We start from the raw sequence: 9836 nt of genomic DNA, 5'->3' as shown, positions 1-9836 counted from the left end.
TACAAATCATTGTATGTGAAGCACTTTGGAATGTTCTGAGACATTATAAGGCATCAAATAAATGCACATTTTTAACACTGCTGAATAACTCAATTATCACACTGCACCTCCTTTTGATAAGATTCCTGTTTTAAAAAGTACTCTTTGAACTGGGTGACACAGTGGGCTAGACACTGATACTTCACCTATGAGACCTAGGTTCAAATTCAGTCTATATTGATGGGGTGAAAAATATCTCCTTGTCTATTGACTGTTGGTTTCCTATGTGGCAGTAAGGAATCTTCAGGCTGAGGCATGTTGTTGGGGCAGTGTAGAGAGCACTTTACTCTTTTAGAAGTCCTGTATTTGACCTGGGAGTGCTTAATTCTGACATGATGTCTAAAATGGAAAGTTTTCCATTCCCTAGTACTAACCGCCCCCTGTTGAGCACAAAAAACAGGCCATACTGCTCCTCGGGCCTGTTCCACACTTACTAGATCATGGCTGATCTGTGCCTCAATTCCATTTACTTGCCTTTCCTCCATGTCTCTCTACACTTCCCTAACACAAATCTATTGATTTTAGTCTTAAAAATTTAAATTGACCCTGCCTTTTGTGGGAGAGAGATTCCAGATTTCCACTACTGTTTTGTGGGGAAAAAGTGCTTCCTGATTTGTCTCTTAAAGGGCCTTACTCTAATTTTAAGGTTATGCCCCCTGTTCTGGATACTCCCACCAGAGGAAATAGTTTTTCTATATCTACCCATCATTTTAAACCTCAGTTGGATCACCCTCAACAGTCTAAATTTGAGGGATTACAGGCTATGTTCATGGACCCTGTCCTCATAATTTAACCCTTTTAAATCATTATGGTGAATGTGCACTATCCCTTCCAAGGCCAATATATATTTCCTGAAAACTGAACACAGTACTACAGATGTAAAACTGAAGTATCACTTGCTCACTTGTATTCCAGCCCCCTTGAGAAAAAGGCTAATGTAAAAGGCTAATTTTACATTAGCCTTTTTGAACCTGTGCACTAACTTTGTGATTTGTGTACATGGACACCTAAAACCCTTTGCACCTCCACAGCTCCTAGTCTCTCACCATTTAAAAAAATATGTTGATTTGTCTTTGATCCAAAGTGGATGATCTTACTTCCCCACATTGAACTCCATCTGCCATAGTTTTGTCCATTCACTCAGTCCCTTTATAACTGCCTGCTACACCACTTATTGGGCCCAAGTTTCTACATGATTCGCACCTGATTTTTAGGAGCAACTGGTGGAGAATGGACTATTTTAGAAATTGCAATTCTCCACTTTTTTTTCTGCAGTTCTAGTCAGGTAGAACAGTTCTACTTTGGAACAGAATTTTTTCTTCAAAAGGGGGTGTGTCCGGCCACTGACGCCTGATTTGAAAGTTTCCACAGTGAAAATGTACTCCAAACTAACTTAGAATGGAGCAAGTGAAGATTTTTGTAGAACTGAAAAAACCTGTTCTACACATTTAAAAAATCAGGCGCAGGTTACAAATTAGGCGTCCAGAACGAGGGGGGGAAGGGAACTCATTAAATTTGACAATAAATCCTTATTTCTACTTCTACAAATATTATACAAATAAATCCAACCTGAATAAACATTTATAAGCCAAGAAAAGATTAAATAAACCATCTTCCTACCTGTGTGAAAGTGCTTCAGCCAGGGAGAATTCTGCAGCCGTTCGTGCCGCTGAGGGGGGGGGGGGGGGGAGGGAGGGAGGGGGGGGGGGGAGGGAGGGAGGGGGGGGGGGCGGGCGGGGGGGGGAAGGGAAGAGAGGGAGGGGGGGGGGGAAGGGAAGAGAGAGAGAGAGAGAGAGAGAAGGGGGGTGGGGAAGGGAGAGATCGGATCCAGTCCGGGAGTCGGGTCCGGGGGGGGGGGGGAGCTGGCCGTGGGAGGAACCTTATCCATGCAGCCCCAGTGAGGCCATTCAGCCAGGGCTAGGGGCTGCGTGCTTCGGGCCCCTCCCACACAGTTCGGCGCCTGGAGCTACTGCACTTGCGTGCCGACTGTAGCGCGCATGTGCAGAGGTCCCGGCACTGTTTTCAGCGCAGGGACCTGGCTCCGCCCCCCCCACAGCTCGTGCTGGCTGCGCCGAGGGCCAGAGGACCTGTAAGTAGGTGGAGAATACCAAGGATTTTTTTTAGGCGCGAAAAACGGACGCCCAGCTCGGAGGGACGCCCGTTTTTTTTCTTGTGGAAACTTGGGCTCATTATGCCTCCTAACTTAGTAATAACACTGTAACCATTACAAAATGCTTTAAAGCCATTTTTTTAATTCAGCCTGCAAACAAACATGTGACTGCTGGGATTTGCTTGGGTTAGTGGCCAGGAATATCCATTTTAGGGGACCCACAAGAACTGTGGTAGATCTACTGCACTGGAAAACACAACTGCTTCAGTTGAAAACACATTTTTAATTGGATCTAGCTGATTTGCTCTGCCTTAATTCATGTATGTAATCCTATAATAGCTGTTTGCATTTTACCAAACAGTTGAGCAGAATCCAATACTTTGTCTACACCAGCACCTTTCATTTTCACCACTAACATACCAGAAGCTGGCACTACCACTGGTAAATCACTAGTGCTCTATACATTTCTTGCTAGATGCTTGCAAATTTGTGGTAGAAACACTTTTTAAAAAAAAAAACTAATCAGATTACATTTTTCTGAAACAAATTAATACATTGGAGACCTGCAGCTTGCTGTTAGTTCAAATATATCCAGTTCTAAGCATAATTGCCTCAAATCATTTAACTACAAATATAGTTGCACCAACATATCTTTTCCTGCACATTTTTCAAAAATAAATAATCCAGAGGTGCCACTAACTTTGCCTTTTCTTTCAATAATACTTTTTTGATCAGTTGGTTCCCAAGATTTTTACTTCACTACCTAACATGCTTATCTGAAACCACTTCAAGAAAGAACTTGCTATATCATTGGGTTTTCAGCCATGTCGATGGGTTCACAGCCACTGGCTTTCTGAAAAGAAAATTAATTTTTATTTATAAAAGATCATGTACAGAAAATGGAAATGCCTTTAAAGGTTTGACAATGGGTAGGTGAAACCTCCAACTTATGAGGTATTAATAATTGCTGTCTTTAATGGTGCCTGTGGGAACTGCTGACCCATAGGGAAATGGCACATCATTATTGAATAATTGCCATCTTTAGGGGTTGTCTTAAAAGTCATCAAACTATCCTAAATGATGTTTTAATTTGTGCTTGGTTCTTCCTTTGAATGTTAGACTGAAAAACTGGAAGTTCGTTTTGGATCTGGCCTTTTAAGATCAAAAATATAATTGTCAGTCAGTGACATTCCAGGATGATGAGAGATTATTAATCTGTTACTGCAATGGAAGCTTCCCACATGAAAAGAAATGTGAACACTGGGATTCAAGTAAAAACACAAAATACTGGAAATACATAGCATCTGGAAGAGGACGGTCAATGTTTTGGGTGGGTCTCTTCATTAAAGCTGTGATTTTCTTTAAATTGTTTTTTTTCCACCTCGTGGGATGCACCTGTTGCCGTAGGCTTTCCGGCCTTATCCTGCTGGTCTTCAAATGGATCTGGGACAGATGGGGTTAGAAATTTGTTTACGGACACGTATCACCATGTCCTGATTCCACTCTCCCCTTTTACAGACAGTGGGCTGATGGAATAAAATATGCCAGTACATATATGGCACATACAAATGGGATTACAATTTGTTTCCTGCCATCCACTCAGGCTGAATGCAGGATCCAAGCCTCCCTGTTAGGCCCTGAAATCCAATGTTCAGGTGCCTCTGGAGGAGCCCTCTTTTTTTTTGAAAGGGGCTTGCGTGATTGCTCTGACTGTTGCTGTGCTCAGGTCACAGCAGCAACTTTTAACAGACCCTGTAAAGTCTCCCAGGCTCAGGATGCATAAGTGGCTGACAGAAATCCTACCTTGACATAGATGCCTTCCATTTGAAAAATCTTGGTGTAGTGGGTTTGATCGACAGCTGTGTCTGAGACCTTTGAGAGGTACAGGGTGATTAATTGATTATAGTCCCCTTCGACCAGCCTCTGTGTGCAGCTCCAACAACACTCAAAGCTTGGCACCATCCAGGCCAAAGCAACCCGCTTGATTGGCACCCCATCCATCACCTTAAACATTCACTCCCTCCACCAGCGGCGCACCGTGGCTGCAGTGTGTGCCATCTACAAGATGCACTGTTGGAGCTGTACTAGTATGGAAGCTAAACCAAATTGAGGCTATACAACTTCTGTTTAAAGCCTGGTAAGGGTTACGACATGCCTAGTCCCCCGTTACACAGTTCTTGACATCAGGTTTTATAAGAACAAAATTACACATGGCACAGAGTTTTGGCTCAACCAAGATTTGGACGTTTTATTGAACGTACACACACTACCTCCCTAGTATAAATCACTACGAGCTATGTGGGACTAACAAACCCTTACGAAAAGGTAATTTGCATCGGCACAACTTGACAAAATTAAACTCGTACGCAACTTGACTGTTACATATAAAGTTACCCAAACCCAATCACAAAACCCTTCTATGATTTGGCTGGAACAAACATACAATCACCAATTCTGAAATCGATTATACGCCCTTTTCTTGGTTGCAGCTGGTGTCCCGAAGACTGGCTGGCTGTCTGCTTCTGTACTGCTGTGTTCTGCTGCTTTTTAAAAAATATTTCAAAATATACTTTATTCATAAAAAAAATCTGTACAGTACATTCAAAGGCATTTCAATACTTTTAGCTGCGGTCAGCATTCCCATACACTATTATTTGGGTGCTGACGGCAGTTCCGTTCGTTACATTTCCTTGTTTTCCAGTTCAAGTGCAACTCGGTCCAATGCGGGATACCTTGTAGTACATGCAAACAAATTACATTTCATGTGTCACTATACAGTACACGGAATGGGTGACGGTACATTTCCATTTTTTTTTTCTTTTCAACAAGCATTTCGCAACAGACCTTGCATTGTACATGGCACTACATAGGTGTTTACAGATCATGGTGCTCCATGTACACAAAAAATAAATTACAAATACAGCCCGAGGGGGGTTTTGTACTGATTCCTGTCCCCGGGTTTTCCGTGGCAGAAGGGCTTTAAACTGTGGCCCTTCCCCACCGTGCCTTTGCGGCGACTGCACCAATTTTAAGTGCGTCCCTCAGCCCGTAATCCTGGATCTTGGATTGCGCCAGTCTGCAACACGCAGACGTGAACATCTCCTTGCTCTGGAGAACCAGCAAGTTTCGGCAAGACCAAAGAGCGTCTTTGACCGAGTTGATGGCCCTCCAGCAGCAGGTGATGTCTGTCTCGGTGTGTGTCCCTGGGAACAGCCCGTAGAGCACAGAGTCCTGTGTTACGGAGCTGCTTGGGATGAACCTCGACAGCAACCACTGCACCTCTTTCCAAACCTGCCTTGTGAAGGCGCAATCCTGAAAGAGATGGGTGACAGTCTCATCCGCCCCGCAGCCGACTCGGGGGCAGCGTGCCATATTGATGATATGTCGGCTGTGCATGAACGCTCTGACAGGTAAGGCCCTCCTCACCACCAACCAAGCTACGTCTTGGTGCTTGTGTGAAAGCTCTGGTGATGAGACGTTCTGCCAAATAAGTTCGACAGTCCGCTCAGGGAACCACCCGACAGGGTCTACCCTTTCCTTTCGTAGGGCGTCCAGGACCTTACGTGCTGACCACTGTTTTATGGCCTTGTGGTCAAAGGGGTTTTTTGTGAAAAACTTCTCCACAAAGGACAGGTGGACAGGCATGGTCCAACTGATGGGGGCGTTTCGCGGCAGCGTGGCCAGACCCATCCTTCGCAACACCGGGGACAGGTAGAACCTCAGCACGTAGTGACACTTGGTGTTTTCGTACTGGGGGTCTGTGCACAGCTTGATGCAGCCGCACACAAAGGTGGCCATCAGGATGAGGGCCACGTTCGGGGCGTCCTTTCCTCCACTGTCCAGAGATTTGTACATTGTGTCTCTGCGGATACGGTCCATTTTGGACCTCCAGACAAAGTGGAAGAAAGCCCGAGTGACTGCCGCGGCACAGGAGCGAGGGATGGGCCAGACCTGTGCCACGTGCAGCAATCCCGAGAGCACCTCACTCCTGATGACCAGGTTCTTTCCTGCCATGGAGAGGAAGCGCATCTTCCACCATCCCAGTTTTTGTTTGACCTTGGCGATACGCTCGTCCTAGTTTTTGGCGCACGCCCCATCCACTCCAAACCATATTCCCAACACCTTCAGGAAATCTGGCTTGACGGTGAAGGGAATGAAGGCTCAGTTGGTCCAGTTGCCAAAGAGCATAGCCTCGCTCTTGCTGCGATTGACCTTTGCTCCCGAGGCCAGTTCAAACTGGTCGCAGATTGTGAGCAATCTGCGGACCGACTGCGGATCCGAGCAAAAAACGGCGACGTTGTCCATGTATAGGGAGGTCTTGACCTGAGCACCTCCGCTGCCTGGGATCGTCACCCCTCCAGTGCCCGCATCCTTCCTGATGGACTCGGCAAAGGGCTCGATACAACACACAAACAAGACAGCCGAGAGAGGGCAGCCTTGCCTGACTCCAGATCTGATTGGAAAGCTTTGAGTTTCCCACCCGTTGATTAGGACTGCACTACTGATGTCTGTGTAGAGCAGTTTGACCCAATTTCGGATACCCTCCCCAAACCCCATTTTGGAGAGCACGTCCATCAGATACGTGTGCGATATCCTGTCAAAGGCTTTCTCCTGGTCTAAGCTGATTAAGCAGGTGTCCACCCTCCTGTCCCGCACGTAGACAATCGTATCCCTGAGTAGCGCGAGGCTATCAGAGATCTTCCTGCCAGGGACAGCGCAGGTCTGGTCCGGGTGAATCACCAGCTCAAGAGCAGACTTGACCCTGTTGGCGATGACCTTTGACAGGATCTTGTAGTCCACATTGAGCAGCGAAATGGGCCGTCAGTTTTTGATTTCCTCCCTCTCCCCCTTCTGCTTGTAGATGAGGGTGATGATGCCTTTCCTCATCGATTCTGACATGCTGCCGGCCAGAAGCATACCTCCGTATACTTCCAGCAGGTCTGGGCCTATCCAGTCCCACAGAGCCGAGTACAACTCGACCGGTAAGCTGTCGCTTCCGGGAGTTTTATTCGTCTCGAAGGACCGGACGGCCTTTGTCAGCTCGGTCAGAGTTAGCGGGTGGTCCAGACTCTCCCGCTTGCTGTCTTCTAAGACCTCCGAAATAGACGACAGGAAAGAATGGGAGGCCGCGCGGTCTGTGGGCTTGACGTTGTACAGCCTGGCATAGAAGGATTTGCTGATCCTCTGCATGTCAGGCTGCGAAGACGTCACAGAACCGTCTTCTTCCTTTAGGCTGGTGATCACAGAGCTCCCCCTGTGTACCTTTTGGAAGAAGAAACGCGAACACGTCTCGTCCTGCTCGACGGAGCGGACTCTGGAGCGGAAGGTGATCTTGGAGGACTCTGAGGCAAAGAGCGAGGCTTGCTGGCCCTTCACCTCTTCGAGTTCCTCCCCGACGTCGACCCCCATCGACTGAAGCAGGAGCAGGTTTTGCATATTCGTCTGGAGTTGGGACAATTCCCTCTGTCTCCCTCTCGCCTGCTGAAGACCTTTGAGGATGAAGAACCTCTTGATGTTCGTCTTGATTGTTTCCCACCAGTGCATCGGGGAATTGCAGAGGGGTTTTACGGTTCTCCAACCTTTGTAATCCCTCTTGAGTTCCTCAACGTTTTCCAGAGTCAACAGTTTCACGTTCAGCTTCCATATCCCTCTGCCAACTTTCTGGTTTTCCTGTGGGCGACAGTCGGCCAGTAGGAGGCAGTGGTCAGAGAAGAACACCGGCGTGACGTCGGTGGATCTGACCTTGAGCGTGTGGGACACAAACAGGAAGTCTATTCTGGGACGGGCGGACCCGTCTGGTCTCGACCAGGTGTATCTGAGCGGTGCTCCGTCTGCAGGGTTGCTGAAGACGTCGCACAGCTTGGCATCTTTTACCGCATCCATCAGGAGTTTGGACGTGGCGTCCAGTTTGCCGTCGGCTCTGCTGGATCGTCCAGCCGCATCGATGATGCAGTTGAAGTCACCGCACAGAATGACCGGCCTGGATGTTGCCAGTAGCATTGGGAGCTGCTGGAAAAGGGCCAGCCTCTCGTTCTTGTGAACTGGGGCGTAAACATTAATTAACCTGAGAGGGGAGTTTTTGTACATTATGTCTGCTACGAGGAGGCGGCCGCCCACCACCTCCTTAACTTCGGTGATGGTGAAGTGGCCTCCCCGCAGCAGAATGCCCAGGCCGGAAGCCCGGCTGTCGTTGCCTCCTGACCATATGGATGGTCCATAGGTCCACCATCGTGACCACTGCCGGTAACTGCTAAAGTACGGCAGACCGCACTCCTGCAAGAAAAGCAGGTCCGCTTTGACCTTGGCGAGGTACCCCAAGGTGGAAACACATCGCGTAGTAGATTTTACGCTACGCACGTTAATAGTAGCAATTTTTAAATCCATTTTAACGTTACTGTTTACAGTTACAAACATTACACTTCAAGTAAATCGTCCTTTAAGTCTGAGGTCTGCCTAGTGGCCGGTTCCGGAATATATAGGCGATTACAATAAAAGTCTACTTCACCTGGGCTGGTGTGCTCGTCATCCTCTGCCGTGGGAGTGTTTCGACCAGGGGAATGCTCTAGTGTTGCGATAAAGTCCGATATGTCCTCTCCACTGTCCTCGCCTGGTGTTGGTGGTTCCCTCTTTTCATAAGTCACAGCGTTCTCGAGCTGGTGTGCTTCGATCGCTGTGTCGCTCCCGGTATTTTGGAGGTGGGGTGTGCTGGGCACTTCGCTGCTCCCGTTCTCCCGGAGCTGGTCTGCGTTGGTCGCTGGTTCGCTCTCGGTGTTCCGGAGCTCATGTGCGCTGGGCGCTTCGCTGCTCGCGGGTTCCTGGAGCAGGGCTGTGTTGGTCGCTTCACTGCTCCCGGTCGCCTGTGGCTGTGGGTTGGCGTGTTGCCTCTTGCTTTGGTGTCGGTGGTGAGAGGCTTTATCTCGCCTTTCCTCATCAGACGAGCTGCCGCCGCTGCTGTCTGACGAGGTATGTAGTCGCCTCTTCCCTGTTGTTTCCGCAGGGGCCCTTGCTCGCCTGTTGTCCTTACGCTTGCGGGCCTTTTTCTTGATGGTCTTCCATCCCGCTTCATCGTCTGCTGTCTCCTCGTTGCTGGACTCGTTGCGCTGGGGGAGAGGTTCGCTGCTGGCTGCTGGTGTCTCGCAGCTCACCGTGCCAGGCTTCTCTTCCTCGCCGACTTGTTCCGAGTTCATGGGGGCGTTGGTCGGGTGGAGGGTGTGGCTCTCCTCTGGAGCGTTGTGTTCCTCAGCTTCCTCCTCCTCTGGTGCAATGTTCTTTGCTGCCTGCGCATAGCTGAAGTTGCGTTTGGGGCAGTTTTTGTAAAGGTGCCCAGCCAGACCACAGAGGTTGCAGCACTTGGTCTCCTTACAGTCCTTTGTCTGGTGGCCTTGGTTGTTGCAGTTTCGGCAGATGAGAGTTTTGCAGCTTGCTGCCACATGGCCTGCCTTCCCACAGGTGCGGCACACGTTGGGTTGGCCAGCGTACACCATGTAGCCCCGACTTCCTCCGATGGCAAAGCTGGAGGGGAGGTGCAGGATGGTTCCGCTGGCGTCCACCTTCATGGTGATCTGGATCTGGCGTTTTCTGGTCCATATCCCGTGCAAGTCTTTCACATCGCTGCTGTTTCCTGCCCCATCGACATACCTGTCGAGGAAAGTCAGCACATCAATGACCGGGAAGTGGGGGTTGTACA

The sequence above is a fragment of the Pristiophorus japonicus genome, chromosome 5 (genome assembly GCF_044704955.1).
Source record: "Pristiophorus japonicus isolate sPriJap1 chromosome 5, sPriJap1.hap1, whole genome shotgun sequence".
In the NCBI taxonomy this organism is placed as follows: Eukaryota; Metazoa; Chordata; class Chondrichthyes; family Pristiophoridae; genus Pristiophorus; species Pristiophorus japonicus.
The sequence above is the reverse complement of the archived record's forward strand: the minus strand, read 5'-3'. Positions refer to the sequence as shown.